The following is a 15,200-nucleotide window of genomic DNA, read 5'->3' on the forward strand; positions in this document are numbered from 1 at the left end:
AAGTGTCTAGAGACAAAAATCAGAGGAGCTCATGGTCCTCCGGGATTTCCCCTTGGCAGAGCCTCTTAGGGAAGATCTGGTTTTGCTCTTTTCCTAACTCACAGGAGGTGCAGATGCTGGAATGATCTCAGTGGCCACAAATGAGCCATCCAGAGACTGGAGGTGGGGTGGTCTCAATGGTTCCTGAGGGGGTCCTGAAGCACTCACAGCAATGACTGGGTTCTAGGAGTTGGTCTTTAAAGGTAGAAGTCTTCTAGAGGGATGGGATCGGGGATAAAGGGAGGAACATATATATATATATATATATATATATATATATATATATATTTATTATTGCTGATTCACATTGTCTACAGCAGAAACCAATACAACATTATAAAGCAGTTATTCTCCACTTAAAAATAAATAAAAATGAATAAGTTTTTTTAACAGGTAAGGGGCCTAGCCCATGTCTGGACCTGTGACCCTGTCTCTCCTCTGCAGGATTTCAAGAGGCTGACCGTGACTCTTTTGGCTGATTTACTCCTGATGTTCCCATTGGCTATCTCCCAACAGCCTCATGGTCATATTTATAACAAAGCAGCACACCTCTTTTAAACAAGCAGCTTAGGGTGCTGAACAGTCACAAAATTAGTGAAAGTAATTAAATCCTCAGTTCTTCATGGACAAGTTGTTCACTTCCACGCCTCAGTTTCCTCATCTGCAAACAGAGAAAATAGAGTATAATCTCCCTCCCAGGATGGAAGAGATTAAATAGATGCCATTACAAAGCATCTGGCACAGAGTAGATCTTCAACAAATGCAAGTTATTCCTTCCTTCCTTATTTCCTTCTTCCTCGAAAGGGCTTTTCGTTAAGAGTCAGGAGAAAGAGGATGGTTCTGCCACCAGCTTGTGTGTGACATTGGTTCTCTCTTGGGCTCTGAATTTGGGGGAGAGTTTAGTTGGAAAAGAGCTAACATTCTAATTAATTCAAGCAGGGGAAGTAGGAAGAAGGAATACATATTGTTAAGATGCAGGGGCAACTCATAGAGCCTGAGCTGGAGTGAAGGCAGGTCTCAGGGAAATAGGGACCCGGGTGTGCTAGGAAACCTGAGATGTTCCTCCTTTCTGCCTTTGTCCTTTCTCCTCTCTTGACGTGGCTTTCATTTGTTGCTACTTCCCAACCCACAGCACAGATCACGCCAGTCAACACTCCCCGGAATGCACACACTGAGCCAAGGGCCCGCTTCCCTTAAAAAATGAAAGTGTTAGTCAGCCAATCCTGTCCGACTCTTTGTGACCCCATGTAGCCCTCCAGACTCCTCCATCCATGGGATTCTCTAGGTAAGAATACTGGAATGGGTTGCCTTTCCCTTCTTCAGGGGATCTTCCCCACCCAGGGATCGAACCCAGGTATCCCACATTGCAGGAGGATTCTTTACCATTTGAGTCACCAGGGAAGCCCTTAAACTACTTCCAGATCTCCAGAGGCTTTCATTGGCCCAGCTTGAGTTGGGCCCTACCCCTGATCCAATCCACGGTGTCCATAGCTGGGGCCAGAGAAGGAGAACTGGGATTGCCAAAGGGTAAGAGTCTCTGAGATGAATGAAACATGCTAGCTGGCCTCACGGAGCTCGGTGTGAAGAGGGAGACAGATCCAGGGACAAACTCCATTCCTACTTAGGAGAGGTCATCAAACGATGGGATTGAAAGGACCACACAACCAGCTTGTGGTGTGAAAAGTTCCCAGAAGCTGCACCAACCACTGCCCCAAAGCCGCTCTAGGACGTGATGAGCCAATTAATCACAATTATTATTTATGGCAGTGCCAATCCACCTGCTTGTGTCACAAGACATTAGTTATTGCCAGGAATGATGAATCCCAGGATGTAGAACATGCTAAAAATATTAATCTACAAGTGAAAATGATTTTAATTGGATTTCGCCCTTGGGGTCGTGTCAGGGTCCCGCTTTCAATCAGACTTGTCCAGTCAGCAAAGTGGACCCCAGCCTTTCAAATTGAAACTGTGATTGGCTGGCAGAGGTTAATAGAAATGTTGGGAAATAAATAGGTTATTGATTGATCATAACAATCAGCTGGCTCCTGGCTTACCTTGCTGACCTCGCCCACCCAATTTTACGGCCAAACTCAGTTAGCATCTAATTATAGATCACTTTTACAATACTGTGTATTAATGAGTAGATTAAAGGGGGTGGTGGGTAGGGGAATTCTTACTGGAGAAGTTTCCCCCTGGCAGAAAAATGTGATGAGACCTCCTGTCTTACTTGGGGACTGTGGCTGAGAGAAGGGAGGATCCTAAGAGGAATATTACTTTCCCCACTTTCCTGACAAAACCTCATTCTTTCACTCAACACACACTTGGAGGCTTTGTGCAGGGAGCCTGGGGACCATATTTGATACAACCCCTCTGCTCAGGCCCTCATTCCGGCTTCTAAAACATCCGTGAGCATAAGAATTACTTGGCAGGGGGCTTCCCTGCTGGCTCAAGTGGTAAGGAATCTGTCTGCCAGTGCAGGAGACATGAGTTCAATCCCTGACCCTGGAAGATCCCCCGTGCCTCGGGGCAACTAAACCCACGTGCCATAACTACTGAGCCCACATGCCCTGGAACCCGGGCTCTGCAACCAGAGAAGCTACCACAGTCAGAAACTCGTGCAGCACAACCTGAGAACAGCCCCCACTCTCCACACCTGCAGAAAGCTCACACAGCCATGAAGACCCAGCACAGCCAAAAAGAAATAGTAAATTTTTTTAAAGGAATTATTTGTCAGGCAGCTTGTTAGAAAGGCAGATTCTTGAACCCACCCCTGAGGCGCTGATTCAGAGGAGTCTGCATTTTTAGCAAGCCCACCCAGCCTCAGAAGTCCAGAGGCAGTGGGGGAACCTCAGTTTGAGACAGAATGGCCTGATTGGAAATAAGGTCCACACAAGGAAACAAAAGTCAGAGCTCTGGGTGCCCGGCTGGAAACTGGTCCAGGGTCCCATGGGACACATAGGAAGCCAGGGTCAGCTGAACCTGGGAGTCTTCAGAGAGCAGATGATGCTGGCGTTGAGCAGGAATTCCCCAGGTGAGCCTGAAGAGCAGTTTGTCCCCATAAAGGGTCATTTTTAACAGGCACCAGTGGTGCGGCTGGCAGTCCCCACCAGGGAGATAATCAGCGTCTGCTTTTTGGCTGGGAAGACAAGCGTATAAATAACTTTGAATTGCCTCTTCTATTCCAAGTGACTCTCCGCTTGCTGACCCCCAGCATCTTGCGCCCCGGTCTTTTCCCCCCAGCCTCATAGCCCGACCCCCAAGCCTCTTGAACCCCAGTCTTTCCCCCCAGCACGCCAACTCACTCCCACCTCAGGGCCTTTGCCCTCTCTGTCGCCCGTGCCGGACATGCCCTTCCTCCTGACGTCACATGCTCAGCTCCTTCACAGCAGCTCAAAGTGCCACCTCCTCCCACCACCAGCCTCAGCCATCCCCAGGCCATGCTGCCCAGTTGCTCTCCTCAACTTCTTCCGTAGCAGTGAATGGCAGGAGGTACCTCACATGAAATTAAAAGATGCTCACTCCTTGGAAGGAAAGTTATGACCAACCTAGACAGCATATTAAAAAGCAGAGACATTACTTTGCCAACCAACGTCCATCTAGTCAAGGCTATGGTTTTTCCAGTAGTCATGTATGGATATGAGAGTTGGACTCTAAAGAAAGCTGAGCGCTGAAGAATTGATGCTTTTGAACTGTGGTGTTGGAGAAGATTTTTGAGAGTCCCTTGGACTGCAAGGAGATCCAGCAGTCCATCCTAAAGGAGATCAGTCCTGGATATTCATTGGAAGGACTGATGTTGAAGCTGAAACTCCAATACTTTGGCCACCTGATGCGAAGAACTGACTCATTGGAAAAGACCCTGATGCTGGGAAAGATTGAAGGCGGGAGGAGAAGGGGAACACGGAGGATGAGATGGTTGGATGGCATCACTGACTCAATGGACATGAGTTTGGGTAAACTCCGGGAGTCGGTGTTGGACAGGGAGGCCTGGTGTGCTGCAATCCATGGGGTCACAAAGAGTCGGACACAACTGAGCGACTGAACTGAACTGACCTGACCTCACATGTTAGGTTCCATGTCTGTGACCCCTACTGGCCTCAGAGGACGCTGTGCACAGGCAGGACATGGTTGCCAGATGGGCCTCATCCTGAACTCTGAGGAACAAAGAGGACAGGCCAGGAAAAGACAGACGAAGTTCATAAGCTGAGACCCAGCACTCCAGGCAGGTGAAGTTGTGAGCCCGTGACTTACCCACTCTGTACATCATTTATGTATCAAGATTTCTGTTCTGTAGGAGAGGAGGGTGGGCAGGAGAGGGAGGGAGCTGGCACAGCCACCCCGGACGCAAACAAAGCGCTGGAGGCTTAGACGAGAGGAATGGCAGAGAGTCAGAGGAGAACGGATAGAATCAAGAGATACCTGTGATTTCTCCCCGATTTTGCTTTTGAGCAACCAGAGACGAGATGTGGGGCTCTTCACTGAGATGGGAGACGCTGGCGGAGGACCGGGATGGAGCTGGGCGGAAACATCTTGAGTTCAGGAAAGAGAGAAACAAAGACTTTTTTTAAAGGAATTATATCTGTTGTCTGTTTCTGCACAAGGATCCATCCACTCCAAGACCTACTGACTTAGAACTAGAATCATTTCTCCTGAACCTGCAGTTTGGGAAGGGTTATCCGCGCTCCATGCGGCATTGGCTAGGCAGCCCAACTAGCGCTGAAGGATCAGCCCTTTGAGATGGCACAGTTGCTGCAGCCTGGAGGCTGAGCCAGGGCTCGGGGTGGGGAAGGGGTTGGGGCTTAGGTCCTCCACATGTCTCTTCACAGCTGCTTTGGCTTCCTCGCAGCATGGTGGCTGGGCTCCAGGTGAACCGCACTTGGCCTTGGAAGTCACGTACCATCACATTTGCCATAGTCACAAACCTGCCGGGCTTTTGAGGGGATGGGAGAGGCTGCTGCTGCCGTTTCTGGAAAATACAGCCAGCCACGGCGACAATAATGACAAATGCTTGCGGCACGATTACTCTACACCAGGACTTCCCCGCGCGTGGGGTCCTTTCACAACAGCCCCAAGGAGGAGGCTCTGTTATTAACCCCATCTCACATGTGGGGACATGAAGGCCCAGACAGGTGAAGTGACTTGCCCCACGTGACACACTGTCTGAGTCCTGGTGGCTCCGAGCAGAGCTTAGCCTGACTTTTCTGTACGCCTCGGTGCCCAGTGCAGGGCCCGGCCCCAGACCCCGGGGCACTGGCTGGGTGAGGCTGAAGGCACGGACGGCGTGAGTCCCGCAGGAGCCCCCTCACTGCCACACTGAGAACCTGGGATCGCTTAGAGGCAGCTCAGGCCTGACCCCAGTGCCAAAAGGTGTTGTCTGGTATGAGCTCCCCAGTGGCCCAGCGGCCCTGAGATCCTCCCTGGGAAAGAGCCCCCACGGTCCTGAGCTTTCAAGGCGCTCCTGTGGCGGGAGGCTCCAGAACATTCCTTACATTCCAGGGCTTTTCTCTGGGAGGAGGCCTCCTTCCCACAGGACAGGACTCTCTGCGAGGACTGGGAAGCTCATTGTGTTTCAGGCACAACAGTACCAGCTCTCCATGGGGCCCCTGTACCTCCAGCTGTGTGGCTTTGACCCTAGAGTGGCCACTTAGGGTAAAAGAATCTGTTTATCTGCCATGGGGCCTGGTGAGAAATGCCCATGATGAGTTGGCCACCAGGACCACGGCTCCTGGGGCGCCTGCGTTCAGGTGGGCTCAGGCGCTGTGGGGACAGGGCGGCCTGAGCGACAGCTGGGCTGCCCATCTGTCCGCTCAGTGATATGGTCCGGTTGCTCCCCTGTCCAGTCCTCAGGCTGCTCCACCTTCCACCTGGATTCCCTGCCCAGCGGCAAGAGAAACCACAGGTCTGGGAAAGGGGATTGGAGACCCGTCGAGTACTGATGATATTCTGCATCTCCTCTTTTCGAGTCCTCACAATCTCTTAGACGGAAACGGTATTATCTCCATTTTGCAGATGAAACTGAGGCTTTGAAAGGGGAGATCACTAACTCGAGGTCACATAGCCAGCAAGGGGTGGATCTGGTTGCTCCTGAGTCAGCTTGGGTACTGCCCACTCACAGATTCCACTGGCTCCCCTTTTAATTCAGCAATATCTTCTGGATCCCTGGCTCTGTGCCCGGCACGAGGCTGGGTGCAGCACAGGGCACAGACCCGATGCAGCAGGCAGGCATCATCTCCCCGCTGTGGAATCACAGACCCGAGGGGGCAGCACGTGAGCAAAACAGGTGTGAAGCACAAACTCAGTTCATTCTCCAAGGACATGGAGCGCCTCACAGGGAGGAGCAGAAACAGAAGAGAAGCCAGTGTAGAGACAGCGACTGGGCTGTCTCACTGGGAAGACAAACCTGGAGTCTGGGAATGGTGCATCCCCCCATTGCCATGGTAACCACCTGGGACCCAGCATTCCCAATCCACCAACTGTGCATCCCTGGGCAAGTGTCTTCACCTCCCTGAGGCTCAGTGTCCCCCTCCTGTAAAAATGGGGAAAAGGAAACTCACCTCTCAGATACTGTGAGCATTCCAGGAACCAACATGTAGGAACAATTTAGCACAGAGCCTGGCATGTAGCTAGCACATGGAAAATGGCAACAGCCGTTTTATATTTGAAAGTGGGATGGGAAGAAATGGTCTTGCCTGCAGGTGGAGCCCACAACATAGGCTTGGTTCTCAGAATTCTTTAGGGGGAGTAAATTAGAGGACCCTGAATTGCCAGAAACACCAGTGGCATCGAAATAAAGTGACCCTTGCCAAGAGAACCGTGGTGAAATGGAAGCCAAAGTCATAGTCTGCCCATTTTGCAGAGAAGAAAAACGGGCTTCAAGAGGAGAAGTCATTTGGCTTGATGTCTGTTAAGAACAGAAGCCCTCAGTAGACATGAACAGAACTTTCCCAAAGCTTCTATTCAAAACCGCATTCTCTCTAGCGTGTTCCTTTCCCCCATCTACCCAGGCCCACCCAATTCCGTGAAACTGGAATCCAAAGAGGATCCCCACAGAGCCTCCTCTCCAAACCCCAGAGAGTAACCAAAGTTTCCAACAGAGAATGCGGGGGTCTTGGTGCGACACCGCCATCTGCTGGCTATGCCCAAAAACTGCAGCTCTGGCTTGACCACTTACAAGTGCCTGCAGTGGGCTCTGGGACCCTGCCTCCCGCGAATGTACAATAAATAAGACCAGAGACAGACAATAAATAAGGAATCAGACGAGTAAGCAAGGTAATTTCAGATGGGTGCAAGTTTTAAGCAGGAAATAAATAGGTTTATGTGATAGAGCAGCCGGTCTCAGGTGTGGTTCTGAGATTTGGGGACCCAAAGAGAAATTAATCCTTCCGTTTCATCTTCCCTCACAAGTGCATGGTGGGGTTTTGCAGGGGCTACCTGGACATGTGATGTTGCAACGGACTGAATGCAGAAGCAGACAGCAGAATCCAAGGCTCGATCTTCTATTCAGTTCAGTTCAGTGGCTCTGTAGTGTCCAACTCTTTTTGACTCCATGGACTGCAGCACGTGAGGCCTCCCTGTCCATCACCAACTCCCGGAGTTTACCCAGACTCATGTCCATTGAGTCGGTGATGCCATCTAACCATCTCACCCTCTGTCGGCCCCTTCTTCTCCCGCCTTCAATCTTTCCCAGCATCAGGGTCTTTTCAAAAGAGTCAACTTTTCGCATCAGGTGGCCAAAGTATTGGAGTTTCAGCTTCAACATCAGTCCTTCCAATGAACACTGAGGACTGATCTCCTTTAGGATGGACTGGTTGGATCTCCTTGCAGTCCAAGGGACTCTCAAGAGTCTTCTCCAACACCATAGTTCAAAAGCATCAATTCTTCGGCGCTCAGCTTTCTTTATAGTCCAACTCTCATATCCATACATGACCACTGGAAAAACCATAGCTTTGACTAGACGGACCTTGGTTGGCAAAGTAACGTCTCTGCTTTTGAATATGCTGTCTAGGTTGGTCATAGCTTTTCTTCCAAGGAGCGTCTTTTAATTTCATGGCTGCATTCACCATCTGCAGTGATTTTGGAGCCCAAAAAATAAAGTCTGCCACTGTTTGCACTGTTTCCCCATCTATTTGCCATGAAGTGATGGGACCAGATGCCATGATCTTCGTTTTCTCAATGTTAAGCTTTAAGCCAACTTTTTAACTTTCCTCTTTCACTTTCATTAAGAGGCTCTTTAGTTCTTTTTCACTTTCTGCTATAAGGATGGTGTCATCTGCATATCTGAGGTTATTGCTATTTTTCCCAGCAATCTTGATTCCAGCTTGTGCTTCATCCAGCCTGGCATTTCACATGATGTACTCTGCATATGAGTTAAACAAGCAGGGTGACAATATACAGCCTTGGCATACTTCTTTCCCAATTTGGAACCAGTCTGCTGTTCCATGTTCAGTTCTAACTGTTGCTCCTGACCTGCATACAGATTTCTCAAGAGGCAGGTCAGGTGGTCTGGTATTACCATCTCTTTCAGAATTTTCCACAGTTTGTTGTGATCCACACAGTCTTCTATTAAGCCAGACTTTAAAGAGATTTACCAAGAAAATAATGCTGTCTCCTTTTTTTTGGAAAGTTATTTTTCATGAAGAATGTGTTATTTACATAAGCATGCAATGCTTATTTTTATTGTCTTTTTTTTTCAATGAATTAATAAGTCCTTTTAAAGTCTCAGTTTTCATTTCTGTTGTAATGAATTGGATAAACAAGACTCTAAAACATCTCAGTTGCAACTTCTAATATGGTAGACTCCATGCCAATTTCCATCTGCTATTTTTCTCCTTGTGAGGTAGTCCCTGTCCTTGGAGAAATGCACACAGCTGCCTCCCCAGGGCTGTAAGCTCCACAAAGGCAGGCCAGTGCCTGTCTGCCCCGGGCACTCCGTGTGGCACTTCACACAGAGTAGGGTAAGAAGTTTGTTTTGTTTTTTTTAATTGGGGTATAATTGATTTACAACGTTGTATCAGTTTCTGTTATACAACAAAGTGAATCTGTTATACCTATATCCACTCTTTTAGATTATTTTCCTATATAGGTCCTCACAGAGTGTTGAGTAGAGCTCCCCTTACTATACAGTATGCCCTTACTAGTTATCTTTCTGCATATAGTAGTGTGTATATTTCAGTCTCAAGCTCCCAATTTATTCCTCCTCCCCTACCCCCTTGATAGTCATAAGTTTTTTCCTATATCTATGGCAGTGTATTTCTGCTTTGTAAAGTTCCTTGGTGCCATTTTTAATATTCTGCGTATAAGTGATAACAATCTCTAGGCCCCTCCATGTTGCTGCAGATGGCGTTACTTCGTTCTTTTCATGGCCGAGTAATCGTCCATTTTACATAAGTGCCTCATCTTCCTTATTCTTCCATCTATGGACATTTACGTTGCTTCCATGCTCCAGCTATTGTAAATAGCGCCGCTGTGAACATTGGGGTGCATGTATCTTTTCCAGTTACGGTTTTCTCCAGATATACACCCAGGAGCGGGAGTGCTGGACGATAGAGTCATTCTGGTTTTAGTTTTGAAGGAATCTCTATACTGTTCTCCATAGTGGTTGCATCAGTTTGCAGTTTCCGCCAACAGTGAAAGATATTTCTTTTCTCCACGTTCTCTCCAGCATTTATTGTTTGTAGATTTTTTGACGGTGGCCATTATGACCTGTCCCTGGAGAAGGAAATGGCAGTCCACTCCAGTATTCTTGCCTGGAGAACCCCATGGACAGAGGAGTCTGGCAGGCTAGAGTCCGTGGTGTCACAAGAGTCGGATAGGACTCAGTGACTAAACCACCACCACCGTTCTGACCTGTGTGAGGTGATAACTCATTGTAGTTTTGGTTTGCATTTTTATGACAATAGTGATATTGAGCGTATTTTCACGTGCATTTTGGTCATCAGGGGATGCTGAATGAATGAAATGGGGAGCAACTGGGACTGAGCAGTGCCAAGGTGCCCTGGAGGGTGACCTCTTACTATATGGTAGGATGTAAAGGGGCCCTAGGACCAAAATATTTGAGAACAGAAATGACAGAATCCCTGTGGATGCGATGGTCAGAGGAGGTGACTCTGAGGTGTCATTCAGCTGAGACCTGAGAGCCCCAAAGAAGGGCCCTCAGCCATGCGAAAAGGAACAGCCAGTGCAAGAATCTACAGGACAGCATAAGACAGTTGCCTTAGAGAAACGGAAGGGTGGGTAGCCTGGCATCCCCGAGAGGATGGCTGTGCCTGGTATTCAGGATGGACTCAGTACATGGTTTCCAGGTGAACAGAGGGAAAGAAGCAAAGAGACCGAAGCTGATAAGAGACATGGGTTTTCTCTGACGTGCTGTCCTAGACAGAAAGTAGTGCTATCTTAAAAATAGAGCAGTAGGGACCGCCCTGGTGGTCCAGTGGCTGAGACTCTGCACTCCCAGTGCAGCAGGCCAGGGTTCGATCCCCAGTCAGGGAACTAGATCCTGCATACTGCAACTCAAGAGCCCATGTGCCGCAGCCAAGACCTGGTGCAGCCAAATAAAGCGGTTTGTTTCTCCAGAATAAACAGATAATAAATCCTAAAACGTAGAGCAGTGGGCTTCCCTGGTGGCGCAGTGGTGGAGAACCTGCCTGCCAGTGCAGGAGATGCAGGCTCAATCCCTGGGTCGGGAATCCCCTCAAGAAGGAAATGGCAGCTCACTCCAGAATTCTTGCCTGGAGAATCCCACAAGCAGAGGGGTCTGGCGGGCTACAGTCCATGGGGTCGCAAAATTGGCCATGACCTAGTGACCAAACAGCAACAGCAGACAGTGATGATGCGAGACCAAGTGCCTGTGAATACGCCTGATGCCACTGCACCGTGCCCGAAACTGGCTAGGGTGGAAGACCTTGGTAATGTGGGTTTTCCCACAACTACAAGTGAAGTCTATATTGTGCTGACTTTTTAGGTCACGGTCTTGAGAAAAGGTTAGCAGAGTCCACTCTGGTTCCTGGAAAATGCCACTGGTTCCCCCTCCCCACAAATTACGCACCCCTCTGCCTTTTAAGCCACAGTGATCCTCTGCGTGTGAGTTAGTTTTTAATACCAAAATGGTCTTTTCCACTAAAGAAGCTGCATTTATGGGTGAAAGCAAAAGGCCAAGTTCACACTCATTGCTGGATACACATAAAAGTATGTTTAATCGACAGCAGAATTTCTGTCCCCACAGTTAGCATCCCCGGGAGGCAGTAACATGGAAAGTGTCCTCTCTGGTCTGTTCAAGCAAAACAGTGGGTTCCCTGGGTAGATGCTTAAGAGGGCCTTTGGGGTCTTTTGTGGGGATGGGCACCAGAGTGCCCCCCAGAGAATCCCCCAGCTCAATTTGCAATATCAATATCTACACAAGCACACCCCCCCAGCAGGGACCACCGTGGCCTCTCCCCCACACTGGCTGTTAAAGGATTGAGTCACCTCTTCCAGCTGGGAGGCCAGCTCCCAGGCTCCTGAGGTACATCTCCTAGCGAACTTGATGCTCAGAGAAGTCCAGGCCAGAGTGAGCATCAGCAGGCCAGGCTCCGGGGTGGAAAACAGAGTTGCCTTCCTGGGCTCGGCTTCCTCTAGTAGTAAGTCAAGGACACACACACACACTCACACACACAGAATCTCAGAATCCCACCACCATCCTCAGTCTCAAAGGTGGCCTACTCCCAATCCTTCTGTCTCCATAAGGTTCATTACCCACCAAGACGCATTTTTCCCTCCCTGGGACCAGCCTCTTGGACGCTTCCTCCAAGCCTGCGTGCCCCCTTGCAGCCACATGGGACTAACAGGGTCGCTCTCCAGAGAAACTCTCCTGTGGACTTCCAGCCCCGGGACCACGTCCCCTCAGGTCTTCCCCCAGACCAGCATGGCCATTCCAGGGGCTTGGAACGACATGCTTTTAAGACTGTTCCTCCAACCTGTCATTGTCCCCTTGGCCAGGCCCCTGCCTGGCAGGAACATGGCCCTCTTTATTTATCTTAACATGGATCTGAGGACCCAGCACCTTTCCAGAAGTTCTAACCAGTTTCCTAAACTTTGGCCAGAACATGTTATCAGCATCTCACAATTCCACCTAGGCTGAAACAGTCACGTTGTCAGCCTAGAACTGAAATCTAACATCTCCCCTCCTCAGATCACATCCACAGCCACCCCCACCCCGCCGCCATTGCCCTTAGGATAAACTCCCTGGCAACACCATCTGGTATGTGTCCATTTCCCCTCTGTCTCCCGCTTCGTCCCCTACACCCTTCCAGGACTTCTTCGGTCCTCTCTGACCCCCAGAACTCTTTGTCCGCCCTTCTCGCCACCACACTCTGCCCAGCCAGGGCTCCGCTTAGATGCCTTCCTCTTCAGAAAATCTACTGGTGGCCCGCAGCCCACTCTCCCCCACACCCGCTCGATACACTAGCATTAAAGCTCCTTAAGGTTGTGTGATGTTCAATCACCACTCACCCCTGATGCCTAGCACCGCCCCTGGCACGCAGCAGGTGTTTCTCATCCTTTGCCTCCTGAGCACTTCCACAGGCCCATCACCCCTATCATGGTGCCCACCTCACTGCATTACCTGTTGTATTTCTCTGTCTCCCCCACCAAGCTAGCCAAGCACGATGGAAAAACCTGTGCGTGGGTCCAAGACCCAGAGCAGTGCTGGGCACACAGCAGGTCCTCAGCATCCTCAGGTCTTTGCAGTTGAATAAAGAGGGCCCCCGGAATGGGAAATGTTACCAGTGAAATGAAGCGAGGCGGCCACTAGAGGGCAGCAGGCATGTGCTTCCTCGGTGCAGGCTCCCCCTCATCCCAGGTTCTGATGTGTCCTCCTCTCTCCTTCCCTTTGCAGCTCAGGCCTCTGGATCACCCTTCAGACCTCACCAGCGGTTCCACGAGTTTAGCTCTGAGTCTCTGACTGTCAGAGAGGCTCTCAATCCCACAGCAGTATTCAATGACTCAAGCAAATTGCCCACAAAGCCTCCAGGCAGGACTCTGCCCCTGCCCCTGAGCTGATCCAGTCCTCCAGGCCCTGCTATAAGCTGTCCTGGCCAACAGACCCTGACTACCAGACCAAACCAGCAAAACAGCCCCTCTTATTCCCCCTCCCCAGCCACCTGGTTTCCCCTCTTACACCCACCCAGGAACCCCCAGACTCCAGCTTCTCCTCTCTGTTCCCAGAGGAGCCTCCCCCAGCCCTGAAGAGATCCAGACTCCCTTCCAGCCACATTCTGGTCCTCCCAGGGCAGCTAATTGTACAGCAGTTATAAGAGAAAGCTGAGCTAATTTACACCAAGGTGTCCATGGGTGATGGATTTATAACCCATCTGACTATCCAAAGTTTTATATCTTAAGGCTTCCAAACTCTGAAGTCCCAAATCAAGGACTCTAGACTCTCACCTGATGACTGATGATTCCAATTACAATGGCATCTCCTCTCTGCACACTAGACAGGCCTTGGGCGGGGGTGGCTACAAAAGCTGCATGCACTAATGCAACTATCAGGCTATTGTTTAAAAGAACCAGAATCTGAATGCAGATTATAAGGGGTTAATAGGATACGTCTAGCGGAGAAGGAAATGGCAACCCACTCCAGTGTTCTTGCCTGGAGAACCCCAGGGACAGGGGAGCCTGGTGGGCTGCCGTCAATGGGGTCACACAGAGTCGGACACGACTGAAGCAACTTAGCAGCAGCAGCGGCCAAAATCTTGGAAGGCTGAGTATGCTTCTAACCACCCACCACCCCACCCGCCCCACAGCAGACACCACTCCTCCATTCGGCCTGAGCCACAGCCCAGCCCCAGCATCTCCTTTTGAGCACCGAGGTCTTTCCTGACTTCAGCTGGCTCTTCCCCAGAGCCTTCACCACGGCCCACACGACTAGCTCCGCCTCTCCCCGTGTTAGTCAAGTCCCAGCCATGCCGACATCCAAGCTGTTAATAGTAATAGTGACGAGGAGTGTTAGACCTGTTGTTAGTCAGAAAGAAATCCACAAGCCGTTAGTTTCTGCTGAAAGGAACAGATCGGGGAGGCAGGAGTTAGTCAGGTGAAGGAGAGGTTAATTAAGAGCAGGTCAGAGCCAGGCCAGGAGCCTGGAGCCCCCCAAGATGGGCAGGGCTGGCTGTTAATGGTCAGCCCCTGGGGCAGCCAGGGCGAGGCAGGGATTAGCTGGGTGAGAGCAAGAGTTAGTGCAGAGGAGCCAGAGATTAGCCCAAAGAGACCAAGGTGCCTACTGGAGGAGAGGCATAAAATCACCCCCAGGTGTGGCCCTGGCTTAGCGGCTGGCGGGCTCTGGGGTAGACAGGCTGGGGTAGGGACGTGGGGGTGAAAAAAGAAGCCAGGGGTGAATTTCTGACTGGCCCAAGGCGTGCAGGGCCCTGTGGGCGCCTGGGGTTCATTGGTTGCTTCCCACTTTATCCCGCAAACCCCCTACCCAAGATCTGCTTTCTTCTCAAACTTCAGATCTGCTGTTTTCTCAAACTTCTCAGTGTGGACTGCCCTTCCCAGTGTGGACTGCCCTTCTCAATGGCATCTGTAGGGGAAATGGACCACACCTACTTCTGGCGTGGGAAACCGGGATCTCGCAGCTCCAGGTATGGGGGAAGAGCCCCTCTAGCCAACTTCCTGTCGTATGAACGTCCCCTCTCACTCATCTCTTTGGTCATTCCACTTCACCGCCTTGCGATAAGGCAGAAATCCCCCTCTCACTGATTAACGGTGTAACAAATACCTCTCTTCGCATTCTTCAAATATAGGAAATGCCCCCTTTGTCTGACTTCCTGTACCAAACGCTGCCCTCAGTGATTTCCACCGCGGTTAAGACGCTTTCAGTGACTCCCAATGCGGAGGAAGCTTCACTTACTGATTTCCGGCGTGGGACACGCCCCTTGACTAACTCCCTTGAGGGACACGCCCCCTTTGTTGACTTCCTGTGCAGGACACGCCCCCCAGTGGCGCCCCACCTCTATCGGCCACTTGCCCAGTAAGAACCTCTGCCCCCACTTCCCTCCGAAGGACGACCCAGAGGCCCATTCTCTCCGCTCCCTTGGCTGGAAGGAGACCTGTAGGCCTCCACCTTCACACCGCAGAGGTAGCCCTGCTCCGGCCAACTCCCAGTGGCCCCCAGACTCTGCGCAGAGGAGAGA

General features: G+C 50.6%; 1 long non-coding RNA gene across 1 annotated transcript; it reads right to left on the bottom strand.

Moving 5' to 3' along the window:
* Nucleotides 1-366: 366 nt before the first annotated feature.
* LOC138991430 (uncharacterized) lies at nucleotides 367-14,921 on the bottom strand. The gene is made up of 3 exons (XR_011467374.1): nucleotides 14,489-14,921; nucleotides 4,456-4,565; nucleotides 367-700 (listed from the first exon to the last, which is right to left on the bottom strand). It is a non-coding gene; the product is annotated as an uncharacterized lncRNA (long non-coding RNA).
* Between the last annotated feature and the right edge of the window lie 279 nt (nucleotides 14,922-15,200).

Source organism: Bos mutus, chromosome 17 (genome assembly GCF_027580195.1).
Source record: "Bos mutus isolate GX-2022 chromosome 17, NWIPB_WYAK_1.1, whole genome shotgun sequence".
NCBI lineage: Eukaryota > Metazoa > Chordata > Mammalia > Artiodactyla > Bovidae > Bos > Bos mutus.